Genomic DNA, 18,187 nt, shown 5'->3' on the forward strand with positions numbered 1-18,187 from the left:
ATTCTACACAAAGGGGATAAAAATGACTACCTAACAATAATAATAAAAGAAATATATGCGCATTGAATGTCTATGGAGCTCAAACAAGCAGTTTTATGGACACAATGTGCAAATTGGGGTTAACTTGGAAAGTGGAGCCCTCCTGGTTTGCTGATGTCGCGATTGTAGCGATCAGCTTGTAAATGGTGGGCTGCGCCCTTAGCCACTAGCAGCTGATGGCACCAAATCTTGAACAAAGAGTCATAAGACTCTGAGGCGGGTGGAAAAACTCCAGTAATAAAAGTGGAACAAAGGAGTGGTCAGACCACAAAGCCCAGACCGCAGCTTCTTTGAATGCAAAAACTTTAAAAGTCCAACTTCTAACTCCTGGCTGATTTGGGATCAGCCTGAAAAAACACACGCACCTTGCTGATTGCATCCATGGTGTGGATTCAACACACTTGCACAGCAAATCAAAACAGCACAGCATAAAACACTTCAGTCAGTATTGCATGCAACAAGATGATACCTTGGATTTACTATTGGTAAACTTCTCATTCGTCCAAAAGGGGAAATATGAAGAACCGTTTAGTCAACTGAATCAAAAAGGAGTAAAACTCATCTCCTTGGAAATAAAACCTCTGTGGGTTTTCACCTGCACTGGGTGTTGGCGTGGTCTTCGATCGGTAAATGAATCTTCTGACCTTCTTCTATCAGACAGATTTCCAGCTTTCAAGCTCTTCCGGGAATGGCTGTGTGGAGAAAAAAGTTCACCAGCGAGCTTTTGTCTCTCCAGATATGCGCCTCCAATGCGTCGTCCCGTGAGACACGCTGGAAATGGCAACAAAAGTTTATTTTCCGTGGGTTTTATAATCCCGGGTGACGTTAGAGCGGCGACGTCTGTTGAACTGCGCATGTTGAACTGCGCAGCCTAGTCGGTCTGTCCAACCAAACTGGATGACCCCAACAAAAAAAAAATTATCTCTTAGCCTGGCCTGAATACTCAGTCTTACATACAAACATACATGTGTGTGAATAAATAAAGTGAGACCTTCATGTAAATCTCTCTAGAGACTAAATGTACATCCTTCAATCAAACGAGGTGTGAAAATTTAACTATGCGCGCTGATAGGATTTCGTCATTAGGGGGCAAATCTAGAATCAATGAATTCAAAAAACAGAGGGGCGTTGTTCAACGAGTGTTCTTTACCAGCGAATGCTGCAGGTAAATTGTTGCATTTTCCGCTATTATTTAAAACAAACACTGAACTTGATTCTAGATTCACCCCCTAATGACGAAATCCTATCAGCACGCATAGTTACGCCCCTTGGCCTCTAAAAACATACAATTAGAAAGATTCGCTTCCTTGTAATGACAACATCCGGCTAATGACAACATCCGGTTAATGACGATATCCGGTTACGTCACCGGAAGGCCCGCCACCGGAAGTCCCGCCCTAGGATGTCCCAGCCACCGGAAGTCCTGCCCACCTGTCAAAATTTTCACACCTCGTTTGATTGAAGGATGTACATTTAGTCTCTCTCTCTGTTAAAATTTTATTGAAAGACTTTATGTGTATTCGTTCACATAGCAGCCTTGACTCCACCAATATGGCGAACACACTGTTACGTCTCAGCAGCATGCCGACCCAGTCAATGAGGCGTCTACGAATTAATGTCTATGAGATACAGTGTAAATCCAGGGTTACAGTATTTACAGCACTGATTGAAACAACCGGTGGCAAAGCTGAGCAGCATAGAGCAGTATTAGAATCTTTAGGAAAACATTTATTTAAATATATTGAATGTGTGAGTAATTCATCTTATTTTAATAATGATAATTTCGAAATATTATTAAAAATAAAATAAATAACAATAACTACCAATTTTCCAAATGTACTTTTGTGACAAGGAAGTACAGGTCCTTCTCAAAATATTAGCATATTGTGATAAAGTTCATTATTTTCCATAATGTCATGATGAAAATTTAACATTCATATATTTTAGATTCATTGCACACTAACTGAAATATTTCAGGTCTTTTATTGTCTTAATACGGATGATTTTGGCATACAGCTCATGAAAACCCAAAATTCCTATCTCACAAAATTAGCATATCATTAAAAGGGTCTCTAAACGAGCTATGAACCTAATCATCTGAATCAACGAGTTAACTCTAAACACCTGCAAAAGATTCCTGAGGCCTTTAAAACTCCCAGCCTGGTTCATCACTCAAAACCCCAATCATGGGTAAGACTGCCGACCTGACTGCTGTCCAGAAGGCCACTATTGACACCCTCAAGCAAGAGGGTTAGACACAGAAAGAAATTTCTGAACGAATAGGCTGTTCCCAGATTGCTGTATCAAGGCACCTCAGTGGGAAGTCTGTGGGAAGGAAAAAGTGTGGCAGAAAACGCTGCACAACGAGAAGAGGTGACCGGACCCTGAGGAAGATTGCGGAGAAGGGCCGATTCCAGACCTTGGGGGACCTGCAGAAGCAGTGGACTGAGTCTGGAGTAGAAACATCCAGAGCCACCGTGCACAGGCGTGTGCAGGAAATGGGCTACAGGTGCCGCATTCCCCAGGTCAAGCCACTTTTGAACCAGAAACAGCGGCAGAAGCGCCTGACCTGGGCTACAGAGAAGCAGCACTGGACTGTTGCTCAGTGGTCCAAAGTACTTTTTTCGGATGAAAGCATATTCTGCATGTCATTTGGAAATCAAGGTTCCAGAGTCTGGAGGAAGACTGGGGAGAAGGAAATGCCAAAATGCCAGAAGTCCAGTGTCAAGTACCCACAGTCAGTGATGGTCTGGGGTGCCGTGTCAGCTGCTGGTGTTGGTCCACTGTGTTTTATCAAGGGCAGGGTCAATGCAGCTAGCTATCAGGAGATTTTGGAGCACTTCATGCTTCCATCTGCTGAAAAGCTTTATGGAGATGAAAATTTCATTTTTCAGCACGACCTGGCACCTGCTCACAGTGCCAAAACCACTGGTAAATGGTTTACTGACCATGGTATCACTGTGCTCAATTGGCCTGCCAACTCTCCTGACCTGAACCCCATAGAGAATCTGTGGGATATTGTGAAGAGAACGTTGAGAGACTCAAGACCCAACACTCTGGATGAGCTAAAGGCCGCTATCGAAGCATCCTGGGCCTCCATAAGACCTCAGCAGTGCCACAGGCTGATTGCCTCCATGCCACGCCGCATTGAAGCAGTCATTTCTGCAAAAGGATTCCCGACCAAGTATTGAGTGCATAACTGTACATGATTATTTGAAGGTTGACGTTTTTTGTATTAAAAACACTTTTCTTTTATTGGTCGGATGAAATATGCTAATTTTGTGAGATAGGAATTTTGGGTTTTCATGAGCTGTATGCCAAAATCATCCGTATTAAGACAATAAAAGACCTGAAATATTTCAGTTAGTGTGCAATGAATCTAAAATATATGAATGTTAAATTTTCATAATTACATTATGGAAAATAATGAACTTTATCACAATATGCTAATTTTTTGAGAAGGACTTGTATTCTCACCTGCTGAGCTTTGATCCGTTTAGCAACAGCAGCAACAACCTTTTCTCTGACGATCTTTTCCCATCAGATGCACTGACCAGCGTGGCTATAGACTCTGCTTTCAACAATCTCCTTCGCCTGTAAGACATCCCAACCTCTGGCATCATTGAGCGAATTCAGAGGTTTCTTGTTTGAAACAGTTTGCTATTAAGTTCTCCGATCACAACTGGCTGTGCTTTGTGGAACCACGTTTCCAGCTATAATCCAGGCAGCTCTGATCCTCTTCACTTGAGGAAAATAGTGCAGACTAACGGCTGCTGTTGTAGTATTGCTGCCACCATCAGCAATGCACTGTTTCATTTATTATTATTAATGATCAATCAAATCATATTAACGCTGCTTTTAATGCAACTTGGCTTCTACCTTAACAGTTTATCATTGACTCTCACACAATGAATGACCGGAGACTTCCCCTTTCATGGGATTTCTGGGCAAAATTGAACAACGAAATATACTTATTTTGTGTCACAATTGTCTTTTATTATGTCTTTAATCCTGATATAATGTTAATTACTGACAGTTTTTTTCAATATTAAGATATACTCTTTTAATTTCTGCATTTGTGGGAAAAACGTGTCACAGGCACTATAAAGAGCCTGTATTTGCCTGAAAGTCTTAGTGTTGTTAACACTGACCTGAAATATTGATTCTGCTGTCTGCATTCCTGTCACAGTCATACCACAAACCTGTGAGGTTGTTTTTCCAAACATTTTAAAGTTTGAAATGGGCAAGCATTTCGCCCGACGTTCGATCAGCTTGTTAGATTGACAAATTTAATAAAGAATTTACTGTAGCTTAAGTTCTTTTTTGAGATGCATGTCTTTTGTTGTTTGAGTGTGCAGTTGCACCCAATAAAAGAAAAGATATTTGTCAACAATTTCCTAATTAACCCCAGCAGTTATGGTCAGATTGTTATCGCCTTGTTTGCCTGACTACCAAGAATGAATATCTTTTCAGCATTTGTTTTTGTCTGACATTCCATATTTCTTTCTGCTCTCACTGCTGTATTAGTTTCGTTGTTTTTTGGGTTTTATTTGTTTTGGAGCCCTGAGTTTGATTCCATCTGATTCCCTCTCAGCCCCGGGATGCTCTCTCGAAAGGTTTTGTATGTTGTAAGGGTTATCAGAACATCCCAAGTGGTCAAAAGAAAAGAGGGATATGGTGTTGGTAGCAAGGGGGCGGAAGGGGGGGGGGGTTACTGAAAGATTCATAGGACCTTCGCTCAACAGGCGTTTCCATGGCAACACAACACTCTCTGGCTTCAAGAACCAAAGGCCTCGATGCAGATGCAGCTCAGCCGCCTAAAAGATCCTTTGATTTCTGTGTGCACCGGAAAATGCTAGCACGCAAACACAGCTCGCTGTGTATTTGTGTGTGTTTTTGTTTTAATGTAATGTCATGAAATATCTGCTCTCATTTCTTGCCCCCACTTTGAAATCTGCTTAATCTCATTCTTCCTTTGCAATAAACACTTGACTTCATTTCCAACAACTCAAAGGCAAACTTTGTTTTTTTTTTCTTGTTCATTTAAATTCAGCAAAGGTCTTTAAACTGATTTCACAGAGTCATAGGATTAATTGGATGTAATTGCTTTCAAATAGGGAGTTTTAATTGCATCATCTTATACAAATCTATCACCATTCAAGTGCAGGTAAAAATAGTAATACATTTATCACCCTAATGTGGGTATATGATTTGGTTTGATATGCTCAAACCTGACTGCATATTTCATACCCACCCCCCTCCCCCAACACACACACATGGCCAAAATACGCACACACATAAACATAAACACACACTTGTTACTTAAAACATAATGCACTCAATCGTCCACCTACGGAGCAAGTCTTCTTTATTTCATGAATAAATCATCCTCTTAGTGAAACAATTTAGTGCATAAACAAGGCATTCTTGTTGCAGCATCTCATCACCTCCAGCTAAGATTTTACTGAGGTCTTCTTGCATCTGTCTCAAACTTTGGCTTACACTGACAGGCACGGAGAGCACTCAGAGCAACATCTGCTAACAAAGTGTTCAGCCCAAACTGCAGAATGCTAAATATGTTTAAGCCTGTGAGATGAGGCAATCAAGTGATTAGGGAAGTAATAAGATTTCCTATGTCACTGCAATGCGTTAAGCCTGAATGGCTAAAGGTTGCTCTGTACAGTAAATACTGAACATCTTGGCAACTATAGAAGTTAGGGGGAAAAAAAGCATTAGATGCCAAACTGTTTAAACTAGTCTTGATTTTAGAACAATAATTTAAAACAAAAACCAAAAAAAAAAAAAAACCTTTCTACATTGGTCATGTTACAAACACTAACTTCAATGTATTTTATTGGGATTTTATGTATTAGACCAACACAAAGTAGCCTCAATCATGATTTTAAGGCAGAGGAAGAAAGATACCTCATTTTGAAAATGTTTTCAAGTTTATACTTTTTAGAACCACGTTTCGGTGCACTTACAAGTGGGAGTTTTTTGGAGGATGCCTCTACCAGCTTTGAACATGTACAGACTGAAATGTTTACAAATTCTACTTTGCAAAATACCTTGAGCTTCGTCAGATTGGATGGACAGCATCTGTGAACAACAATACTTAATAACTGCCACACATTCCTAATTGCATTTAGATCTGTATTTTGACTGGGCCATCTTAACACTTCATGCTTTGATCTAAGCCAAGCTATCTAACTCCAGACGTCAAGGGGCAGTGTCTTGGATGCTTTAGATGTGTTCCAGCTCCAGCAGAGCTAATTCAAATGGCTAAATTATATTATTTGCATGTCATCTAGTTCTGACATAGCCTACTAATGATAATTTTATTTGATTCAGGTGGGTTGAACAAGGGACACACTTAAAATGCACATAACCTTGAGGACTGGCTTTGGACAACATTGATCTAAACCCTTTCATTGTGGCTCTTGCTGTATTTTTAGGTTCAGGTTTCCCCTGGAAGGTGAACCTCACCCCCGTTCTCAAGTCATTTGCTGCCTCTAATAGGTTTTCTTTTACTGTTGCTCCATCTTTAGCTCCATCCATCTTCCCATTATCTCTGACCAGCTTCCTTGTCCCTGCAGATGGTGTGGGGATGGTGTGTTCAGGGTAATATACAGAGTTAGTTTATGCATTTATTATGTTTTTAGTGTAGTGTACCAAAAAGTTTAAAATTGGTCTCATCTGTTTGCTGTATGCCCCACATGGCATTAAAATGACTGTTTGGCTTTCTTTTAACCATAGTCTTCCTTTTGCCACTCTTCCATCATGGCCATTTTGTGGAGGCATATCTAATATTTGTCCTGTCAGCATATTGTCCCACCTAAGCTTTGCCTCTTTGGAGCTCCCTCAGAGTTATTGTGGTCATCTTGGCTGCTTCTCTGAATAATATTCTCCCTGGCCAACCTGTTAGTTTAGGTGGATGACCATGTCTAAATGTAGGTTTGCAGTTGTGCCTTACTCTTTCAACCTTTTAAGATAATGGAATGATGTCTGAAGCGTTTTTAACCCGGTACGACTTTGAGTAATGTGCTACACACACAGTTATACCTGAGCTCATCCAGCTCTGTTTTCTTTCCTGCACTACACATTCACCCTGATTCTCACTGGACAGATTAAGAGATTACAGAACTCTCTCAATCTGTGTGTGGATGGGTGGGGGTAGGATCTACACGTGGTCGACCTGACTGCAAGTGTTATATATGGATACATTGTGTATATGTTTATTTAGAATTGTTTTGCTGATATGTATAAATGGATGTGAAAAAGCCTGAGAATTCTTTGCTCAATATTGTTGCATTTTACCTATATGACACAACATAACTGATACAGCCTTTAGCATCTAAAACATGTAACTAGACAAGCACTTGTAGCACTTGCAACATTGAAATTAGATTTGTTTGGTGCTCTTTAAATACTGACAAAAAAAGAAAAAGTATGAAAGCCTATTTCAGAAACTTGTCAAAATGACTAAAGAAGGGTGATGATGGTAAACGGAGGAGACGTGTCAAACATAATTTCAGATTCAACACCAACAAAAAAAAAATAACCAAAGCTCAAGGACAGATTCTTCTCCAGATTGTTTGTATCAGATGTGAGGATGAGGTTGTTTTATGCCAATGAAAAGGCAGATAATGTCTTGAAGTGGCCCAGAATAAAGTTAAGGCTTGCACTGACCCCTGCTGTTGACTTCCAGTTATTACAGGTATTGGGTTTTTCATCAAGGTTAGTATTATTGACGTTTTTATCATATTGGTGCAATAAATCACTAAGGTACGTCACTCATTAGTCAGAAATGATTTGTTCCCGTTTGCATCTGTTTTTTCTCCTTTTCTGTATTAAAGCTTCAAGCTTACACACAATATCCTACTGTATGTCTTACATTTTTTGTCAATTAACTGCATTTTATATAGTTTTTGTTAGGTTTAAACACCAAACACTTTCACAATTCTGCACAAAGAAAGACACAGAGAAGTTAGTTCATTTTAACCTGCAGGTGAGAGTGTTTTCAGAGGCTGCTCAGTTACAATCCTCCACCAACACTCTGAAACAGCCCCTGCTCCGTCTGCCTTTTATTCATAAGAGAAGAGGCCCTGGTTACAGAATGTTCCAAGCACAAAACAGGGAGAGATGCACACTCATAATGATTAGAAACAGCTACACCGACAGAACGTTCTAGAACATCCTGTCTCTATCTTGCAGCTCTTGTACATATAAGATATAATCACTCTGAACAGCAAGCTTCACTTCTATTAAAGTTAAAACATATATAATCATTAAATTAACCCTAACATTTTCCTCCTCTTTATAAATGTTTTAAACACTTGATACATCAATCATTAACCTTTTCTTCTCAGATTTTCAGTTAAGACATCATGGTGTGTTTTATCTGTACATGTCATTAAAAAAGTAGCAGGAGGTCTTTAAGTTTACTGTATACAACTAATTGTCGTTAGGGTCAGGATACAGATCAGGGAAATGCAGAGAAGTCTCTTCTTCTTCCTGGTCATCATCATCATCATCACTGGCTCCTTCTGTCTCCTCAGGTCTCAGGAGGGCATACATCTCTGACATTTCTGTTTTGACTGGCTGAATAGCAGAGGTTATTATGCGAGTGCACAAAGCTCTTATACACGGAATACAGCAACATCCACACAATGTGAGAATAGCTGCAAAGACTGCTATTGACATAAGGATAGACAACACTAATTGTTTATATTTACCAAACATTTCTCCAAACCCATCCCACATTGTGGTGTCAACTCCAGAATGATCTTTCATTTTGCTGTTAAGTGACCTAAGGCCCTCCAGGGCCTTGGTGAGGCTCCCATCAGCTGCGGTGTTATTTGGAATAAATGTACAACATTGATGCCCAAATATTGAACATACTCCACCTTTTTCAGCTAAGAGCATATCGACAGCAATTCTATTTTGGAAAGCCATTAGAGAGGTAGCTGACAATTGTTCATGGATGGCTGAGAATCCTTCTTCAGTTTTATTTCCTAGTCGTTGCACATTGTAATGGATGTAATTGATTCTATCAACGTTTTTATTTATTGTGCACCACCAGCATATGGTGGATTCAAAACCTGCTGCTACTTGATCTGCTAATTTATATTCATCAGGAACTCCTCTTGGTATTCCTATGCTATCTATATAAGTAGGGTCGTCTTTACTCCATCCTGATCTTTTTACTCTACTTTTCCAGGTATGTGGAAATATACTGGCTACTGTTCCCAACAACTCTGCCACTGAGAGTGGAATGACAGACACGGGAAATATTAATGACACTGATGCACACAAACCAGTTGTGTTGTATGGCAACCTGTCATACAGTTTGTCGTCCCCACACCACCACCAGATGTCGCTGCGTGCTTTAGGTTTAAAGCTGACACCTACTGTTATGGTGGAGGTACATTGATCTTCATTAAGTCTGCTTATGTTTGATCCCACACCTGTTCGGTTTATACAGGAAAAATTTCCTGGAGCAACCTTATTTGAAAACATCGGTTTTTGTTTTTCGGCGGTAGTCAAAGGATAAATCTTATCCCACATAGTACAGTTTGTTGAGAGTCTTGTGCTGTTCATTACTTCTACTAAGCATTTTTCTGTCAACGTTGAGGGGACCACCTGTAACAGTGGTCTGGCTCCCATACATACTACACAATCTGTTTTTACTGCCTGGGCAGCCTGTTCTGCCATTAAAAGCCAGTTGTTATCTATTTTAGATATTCCTGTAGATATTTTGAACCAGTCATCTGGGGTTACTGGTTCTGTCTTGAACTCCACTAATAGTTTTAGCCCCATATGCCATTTGTTTGTTTTGTTTTCAGGTGTGGCTGCATCATGCCGTATTACCGCAAGTGGCTCAGTAATGTTTTTAACGCATATTTGAATCTGCCAGTAATATTGGCCTTGGCTAGAATCTACATATGGTGCCGCCACAAAGTCTGTACATCCCGTGTTGTTGGGGGAGATCACAGTCAAGGTTAGACCTCCTCCATCTTTTATCAGGGTCAATTGTCTTCTCCATTTAATTGCTGGACCTGTGGACCAATCAGACCAGTCCTGTCCTGTTTCTGCTACTAAGTATTTCCAACTCCACCATTGCACATCTCCATAGGTCAAATACCACTCCCATTTCTTATACATTGAGGCTTGTTCATTTGTGCCATCACGTGCTGTTCCAAGCGTTCCCCAGGGTATTTTTACTGTAGTGGTTTTCTGTACTGGTACACATAGTTTTGTGGTTCTGATGCTTACATCATTTGGGCAGGAATTAACATTTATTTGTCTTTTACTCAAATCTTTTCTTTCTTCGTAAAAACGTTCCCATAGTAAAATAGCTCCTACAATTACCACTGAGATTATTCCAGCTACTAGCACTATTTTCTTGTGTGTGGGGGTGTACATCTTACTTATAGATTGGAACCTTTCCTAAGCACCTTTAAACAGAGTTGTGGAGATCTTCACCGGTTTGAGACAATTGTAAACTATAATTACAATTCCCTTTGTAGCCGGACTTTCCTCTGTAGGTTTGTTGAAAAGTCACAATGCTACAGCAGATACCACAATGCTATGACCACAACACAAATTATGATGGTTAGAATATACACTGCTATTAAGAAACTTATTTTAGTCATGTTCTATTATTCTTTTACAATGTGTCAGATGGATCCATGAGTTTCTTTCTGCAATCTTAATTGCAGTTCCAGTGGTCAACAACACCTGATAGGGCCCTTCCCACTTAGGTGAATGCCAATGCTTCTTCTTTATGCTTTTTATCAGGACCCAGTCTCCAGGTTCAACTAATGGTTTTTCCTGTGTAGACACAAAAGGCTCATGGTCACTTGCGTGTTCATCTGTTTGTTGTTTTTGCTGTAACATTTTTCTCATGTAATCTGCTAGTGTGCTTTCATCATCAGTTTCCCATTTATTTTTAAAGAATGGTAATCTATATGGCCTCCCAAACAGGGTTTCATAGGGTGTTAGTCCTCCTGTGCTTGTGATGTTTATGTAGAGCTTTACTAAGTCTAAACATTTAGTCCATGGTCTTCCTGTTTCTTCCATGCACTTTTTTAATCGATTTTTTATTGTTCCATTCATTCGTTCTACTAGACCAGCGCTTTGAGGGTGATAAGCGCAGTGATGTCTAAGATCCATTTGTAGGGCTTCTCCTATTTTTTCTATCATTTGATTGACGAAATGAGTTCCATTATCACTATATATTTTTTCTGGAATTCCATATCTAGGTATGATATCTTTACATAGTGCTTTTGCTACGGTCAATGCATCAGGATTTTGTGTAGGAAATAACTCTATCCATTTAGAAAAAGAGTCTATTATTACTAAACAGTACTTTTTTCCTTCACTTTTATTTAATTCTATGAAATCCATATGTATGTGTTGGAAAGGATATTTTGCTTTGGGGAACTGTCCCCTTTTTGGTCTGAAGTTCCCTTGTGCATTGTGTTTGGCACAGATCAAACATGTTCTACAAAAATTTTTTGAATAAGAGTTAAATCCATATGTTGTGTATATTTTGTTCACTAATCCTACCATTCCTCCTCTCGAGACATGAGAAACTCCATGACTCGATATTGCTGCCCATTTGTATAGGTTTTTTGGTAGGATAGGTCAGTTAAGGCTACTAACTCAGCAGCTTGCGCTGAGTAGTGTGAAGGGAGTGCTTCTGCTTTCAGTACTTTATCAAGAGTTACTACAGCATATCCGGTTTTTGTTTTACCTTTCTCATCTTTTTTGGAAGACCCGTCTACAAATAATGTTTCTCCATCTGTCAGAGGGGTATCTTTTAAGTCTTTTCGGCTTTTTGCTATTTCTTCAGATAATGTTTGGTTTAGTTCTTATTAAAAATAAAAAATAAAAACTCACTCACTGATGAACACAAAAAATGAAGGGCATATTATATCTTATAATCTTAGTTTATCTTACCCAGTTTTATAGATACAACATACAGTTTCAGTCAGCTTTGTATTTAATTCAAGTAACTAAAGTTTGTTTCAATTAACTCAAGTTTTCTCTATTTCAGTCCAGTCCAGTAATTCTGTTAAGGTTCATTTCATCTTATGTTAAGTTTGAGTCTAATTCAATCATTTTGAACCTGACTGGAAAAAGTCTAAACATCTGTTAAAATCTTTTTGTTTTACTATAGAGAACTGACCTAATATTATTATGGTAATGTTGAGGACTCTAATTTTTACATAACATGAAACAGACATTTATTTCACAAAAACAGAAAGTCAAACACAGACATTTGGCCACATGAAAGTTTAAATAACCTGTTTGTAAAAGAATTAGGAAAAATTGAAGACAGATCTATGAACTTTCCTATAGTTATCAGTATTTTTAATACAGGTAGAACCTTTGCTATCTTTATATGATTTTTCGGAAAAGATTCTGGAAACCTTATTAAGATATAAATTTGGCAAAGATCATCAGAACATCAGACCTTTATTAGCGCTTTTAATGTCTCTCAAAGATGCATTACAATGAAATCAGTCATTCCCATTCACACACATTCACACACTACTTACTTATTTCTCTGTCAGAGTAATTTTTATTTGCAAAGATTTGAACATAATTTGACTTCTATTATTCTTAAAATACACATTGTTTCCTCATAACCCCTTTTGTTTCCACAAGGTCTGTTTTGAACGCTTCAATTCTTTTTTTTTTTTTTTTATTCACCAAGAATCAATAAGGTGGTCTTAGTGGGTCCATCTTAAAGGTGTTATCTGTTGGGTGTCATGTTATCATTGTCAGGTCAGTGAGGTTCATAAGTCAGTCAGAACCTTGGTCATTTGTTCTGTGCTCATAATGTTTCATAGATCCAGCCTATGATTAGTCAGCAAAACGTCCACCTATAGGAGAAAAAATGATTGTTAATGAATGAGCTGCATTTCCTAGGAACACTGTCTTCCTCCTGGATGAGCATCACCTGTTGAAAAACTTTCATCATTGTTTGTTTCACATATTCACTCACATCTTTATATTATATCAGTAGGTGAAGTTGTTAGTATCTCATGTAGACTGACATATACTGTTGCATTTGGAGAAGATCTCAGATTAAATAAACTTAGTTAGAGCTTCAATCCAGGTTCATTTTATGTCTGCAGACTTTAGCCAATTTTTCTTTTCTTTCTTTTTTTTTTTATACATAAAGAGCAAGATTCAAAACATTTTCAAAAAGCAGATTGTGGCAGAATGTAAACAAAACTGCTTATTGATTGACAAAATAACATTCAAGCACACAATCACCATATTAAAAGGCTCTACTTCTAGAGAATCACTAAACTTCTGGGGTCCGGTTTTGGCCCGCGGACCTTGAGTTTGACACATGCAGAGGTAGAGTTACAATTTTTTCAGACCTTTCAGCAGAGACAGGCTTCTGCTGTTTGCAGAAGTTTTATCTTTGTTTTCAGGCAGCTGCATCTCTTTGTCAAGAATCAAAAATCAAGAATGCACACAATCTGGGCCAAATATGGAATTATTTCCCTGTAAAATGAATCTTTTGCATTTTATCATGATATTGTTGGTAGTATAACACCATAGAATGATTTTTAAAGCACCTGTTTCTCACTAATACTTGCCTACAAAATCTTTTACTCTCAGATTACTTCTTTAACAACATTCTGTTCTCTCTTCTCTAGTCATTGTTCACTGGGTTGTCCAGTTGGACAGTTTCCATGTTGTCCACATTGTCACCTCCTCTTTTAACTTCTTTTACCACGTCCTCTAAAACCACCTCTTAGTCTTTATAATTTGGGGCTACCTTGGTATTCTAAACTGGGATGGGTGGCAGTCCGCCCCCCCCTTTATTTGTTTTCAGTTAAGCTGAAAGTTTTTTTTTCTGTGCTTTTCTTAAGGCCTCAGTATTATGGCTGTCAGTTAAAAGCTGCTCTTATTGTTGTTTTTTTTTAATTCATCTTTTTGTTTTAATCTGTTTATCAACTGTGAGCACTCAGGGACTGAAAAGTCCCCTTTGAAATTATAATCTGGCAAGGTTTTTTATTGTCTCTTGAATCTTTTAAATGCATAATCTCCAGTTTAAGATCCCCGTGTAGTTTTAGGATTTCAGTGATAATTAAGTTACCTGAAAATCCGTATTTTTATGCCATCGTGTACATATTTCTGTTAAATCAGAGCTTTTTCTCTGTTCTTTCCCCATTGTTCTTTGTTATTTTTCTCTTTTTAGTTTTCATTATTGCTAATTTTAGATCCCCTTGTAATTTTAAGACATCCTTTGTATCTAATTTGCCCAAAAACCCATGTTTTTTATTTTTTATTCCATCTATGACAGATCATACCTGCTCCTTTTACATAGTTCTCCATAAACTTTACCTCCCCTTCTAAGTCAATTAGTTTACTTTGTTTCTCTTTACTTTGCCCCTTTCCCATTTTGAACTAGATTTAGATCCAGTATGTTTTTTAATACCTGGTGTATTCTAAATACTGGATTTATGTATTTGAAAACAGGATGGTGATCAAGAAGTCAGTTGTGGTAAAATCCACTTCAACCCTGTTCAGGTGGGATTTTCTTGCCTACAAGCATCCACAAAGGCTCACCATTTACTATTTGTTTTCAGTTTATATGAAAGGTAAGGACCTAATGGTCATTACGATTCCATTCACTCTTCCACACGTTTTTCAGTCACACTTTTTTACGCGTTTTACTCTTACTGTAATTACTTTCACAAAAACATAACAGAGGACTCCGCCGTCCTGTGTAGAGTTTAATTAGTCTATTTCAACTAAGGGAGTCTACCCTCCTGCGGAATTTAACTGTCTATTTTAGTTCAACAGAGGACTCCGCCGTCCTGTGTAGAGTTTAATTAGTCTATTTCAACTAAGGGAGTCTACCCTCCTGCGGAATTTAACTGTCTATTTTAGTTCACCTGATAGTGTCTAGAATTGTCAGGGTTTCTCTATACTGTACTATTTTAGGTCATTTGCATTTCATCACTCATTCCTTTTAAATGAAAGACCTACTCACTGGTTCTCTGTGTCCTCGGGAGTACCGTCAGCCGTCAGACCCCAGCCTGTCAGGGAGGGACCAGTCCCGGAAAGGGTATTAGTACTGTGGCCACAGGTTTGTCTGGAATCTCACTCACCCACTGGGATCGTCAAGCGTCTTGGTCTCCGGCTCGAAGGACCATTTATGTTAGGTTTAAACACCAAACACTTTCACAATTCTGCACAAAGAAAGACACAGAGAAGTTAGTTCATTTTAACCTGCAGGTGAGAGTGTTTTCAGAGGCTGCTCAGTTACAATCCTCCACCAACACTCTGAAACAGCCCCTGCTCCGTCTGCCTTTTATTCATAAGAGAAGAGGCCCTGGTTACAGAATGTTCCAAGCACAAAACAGGGAGAGATGCACACTCATAATGATTAGAAACAGCTACACCGACAGAACGTTCTAGAACATCCTGTCTCTATCTTGCAGCTCTTGTACATATAAGATATAATCACTCTGAACAGCAAGCTTCACTTCTATTAAAGTTAAAACATATATAATCATTAAATTAACCCTAACAGTTTTCGATATTCCAGATGTATACTTAAATTCAGCAGCTAATACAGCATCATTTCCCTCTGGGGTTATTGATGTATTCTGAATCATGAATCAGAGTCCAGACCACAATCTGTTCAAGGAGGCTCTTAGCATCTATCTTGACTCTCAGTAGGTTCTCTTACCAGATAATGTCTTGTTTTTCAATAGGTTGTGCTTTTGGGATAGCAGCATCAGAGGCAGAGACTTAAAAACGCTCAACACAATGATAAAAATGGCTGGTTATGTTCTGGTGGGCTGCTCCGGAAACCTGTGGAGATGATGATTATGATTCTTCAAATGAAGAATCCTCATTCTGAACGAAAAGAGGACCCGGAGCATCCTCTTAATGAGACTATCATACAACAGCAGTGTTTTAAGTCTGAGGCTTCTTCAGATCTGCTCTAATCCTGACTGTTACAGAAAATCCTTACTGCCCACGGCTATTACCATCTACCGCAACTCTTTGAAAAAACTGTATGAGTGACATTTAATTTTCCTTTGGTATCAATAAGGGATTTTTTAATTTAAGTTTAATTGAGGTGAATGAACATAAGAGCATGTTAAAAAAAACAAAGACTTAGACCCCAGGGCACATCACTCCCCAAGCAGGCCTGACAGAGCCCATGGATCTAGACCTCAGCAAGCAGCCACCTGGAGTGAGCTGGCACACACCAAAGCATCCAGCCTCAGACACCGACAACCACAAGTACACCAGCGGGCAGAGACACCAGGAGAGGGAGCAGCCTAAGACCTAACCTGACACAAAAACAGGCACACAAAGTTACAATCACACATTCCCATTCTCATGCATACACATGAAAACACTCACACCCATGCACCCAACGTAAAGATGCAAAACAAAGGACATTATACATTCACTCACACTCCTCATACATACTCTATACTCCCAGGTCCAGGTGCCGATACCCGATAGGGGCAATCAGCCTGGAGGTGGTCCCCTTCCCTCTGGGGTGGAGACAGGCAGACCACCCCAGTACCAGCCTGAACTAGTGTCGGCACTGCCCAATCCCGAGCGACCCCGGCCCGGCCCTGATCCCCCTGCCCTGACCCCAGTCACCAACGATCCCCATCTGGAGAGGGGGCCATGTACAAAAGAGGGGTCTACCTGGTCCAAACGAGCCCATCAACCAGAGCTGCCACAGGATGAAACAGTCCCGACCCCTTCAATGAATTCTATATGGGTGTGCTCTGTCATGGTGGTGTTCTGTGTGTCCACTGCATGAAAATCAATTAAACTTGATTTTCCCACAGTCTTCTATTAGATCGTTCCTGTTGTTTATGAGATATTTCATTTAAAATCAAGGATCATTTTTGTATTTTCACGGTTGAACAATGCCAGATGTGGAAAGCCACAAAATGTCTTCTAATGTTAGATGTAGTTAGAACACATAACCACGGCTCTCTGCTTGGGAAAGATAAGACATATTCTTTAATACAAGTTTGTAAAATTAAATTTGAGCTGGAAAAATTGCCTATCATAGTCAGCAAACAGAAATCTGACACTGCAAATCGGCCAAATTGCTTTTTCATTCACACTTTGTAAAATTGTGAGTGATAACGTGATTTGATATGCCCAGGATGGGTTGAGAGATAAAGCGCTTTCTTCTTTTTTCTTAATTTGACCTCTTTTCCCCCGTACCAGTTTTCATTAAGTAAAGAAACATATATAAAACACTTTGCTAAGAATGGATTTATTTAGCCATCTAGTGACTTATTTAATAATTTTAATCTGTATTACACTGTATGACAATGCAGCATGTTTTTTTTCTATTCAGACTTGCACAATGATCTCTGTTGTACTGCTAATAAGCTACTTATAGCTTATATGATTTATTTATATAAATTTATATAATTTATTGCACATTTTCTTAACTTCTTGCACCAACTAACACTTGCATGCTGTAATGCTGATAACAATAATGATAATAATAATGCTGATAAACCTCTGTTGGAAAGAAGATTTTATCAGGTTCAGCTGCCCCCAATTCTGAAGATTCCGCTCTATCACCTTAATTCTTGAATCCCCTTTCCTCTCCACTCTGACAATTTTGTCCCATCTCCTTAATAACAAGTCATTCTTTCCCTTTCTACCATCTTCCTGCACCTTGGTGACTCTACATGTCTTATTTTTTCCATCTCCCTATGGTTCTGGTTCTTTCTTCCTTTACTGTGCAGCTGGATCTCTCACTGTTTTCCTTCCTCAAGCCTGTCCCAGACCGAAGGCCTTGCCAATTAATGGCTGTCATGTTTGCTCTCTGCTGGAGCTGCCGTAAGTGGTGCAGACAATTTGTATTACAGAGGGTCCATCACAAGCATGGCTGAGCTGGGTGATGGGGCCTGTCTGCGCTAATAGGCTGTGAATGGAGAGGCCGTAGACCCTAAGCACAACATAACCGGGAGGCTTAAGTTGGTTTTTCAAAAAAACCAAATCCTCGTGCTCGGGACAAAAAAGGTAGCCAGCTTGCAAGACAAAGCGTGAAAAAGGCAAGTGATTTGCTGTATGCTTCTTGTTCCTTGCTTGTGCCTCTGCCTTGCAGACCCTC

The 18,187-nt window shown here is 39.2% G+C and overlaps 1 pseudogene; it reads left to right on the forward strand.

Annotated features, from left to right (window-relative positions):
• Window positions 1-17,917, forward strand: part of LOC124864137 — a 30,319-nt pseudogene extending 12,402 nt beyond the window's left edge.
• Window positions 17,918-18,187: the final 270 nt, after the last annotated feature.

The sequence above is a fragment of the Girardinichthys multiradiatus genome, chromosome Y, assembly GCF_021462225.1.
Source record: "Girardinichthys multiradiatus isolate DD_20200921_A chromosome Y, DD_fGirMul_XY1, whole genome shotgun sequence".
In the NCBI taxonomy this organism is placed as follows: domain Eukaryota; kingdom Metazoa; phylum Chordata; class Actinopteri; order Cyprinodontiformes; family Goodeidae; genus Girardinichthys; species Girardinichthys multiradiatus.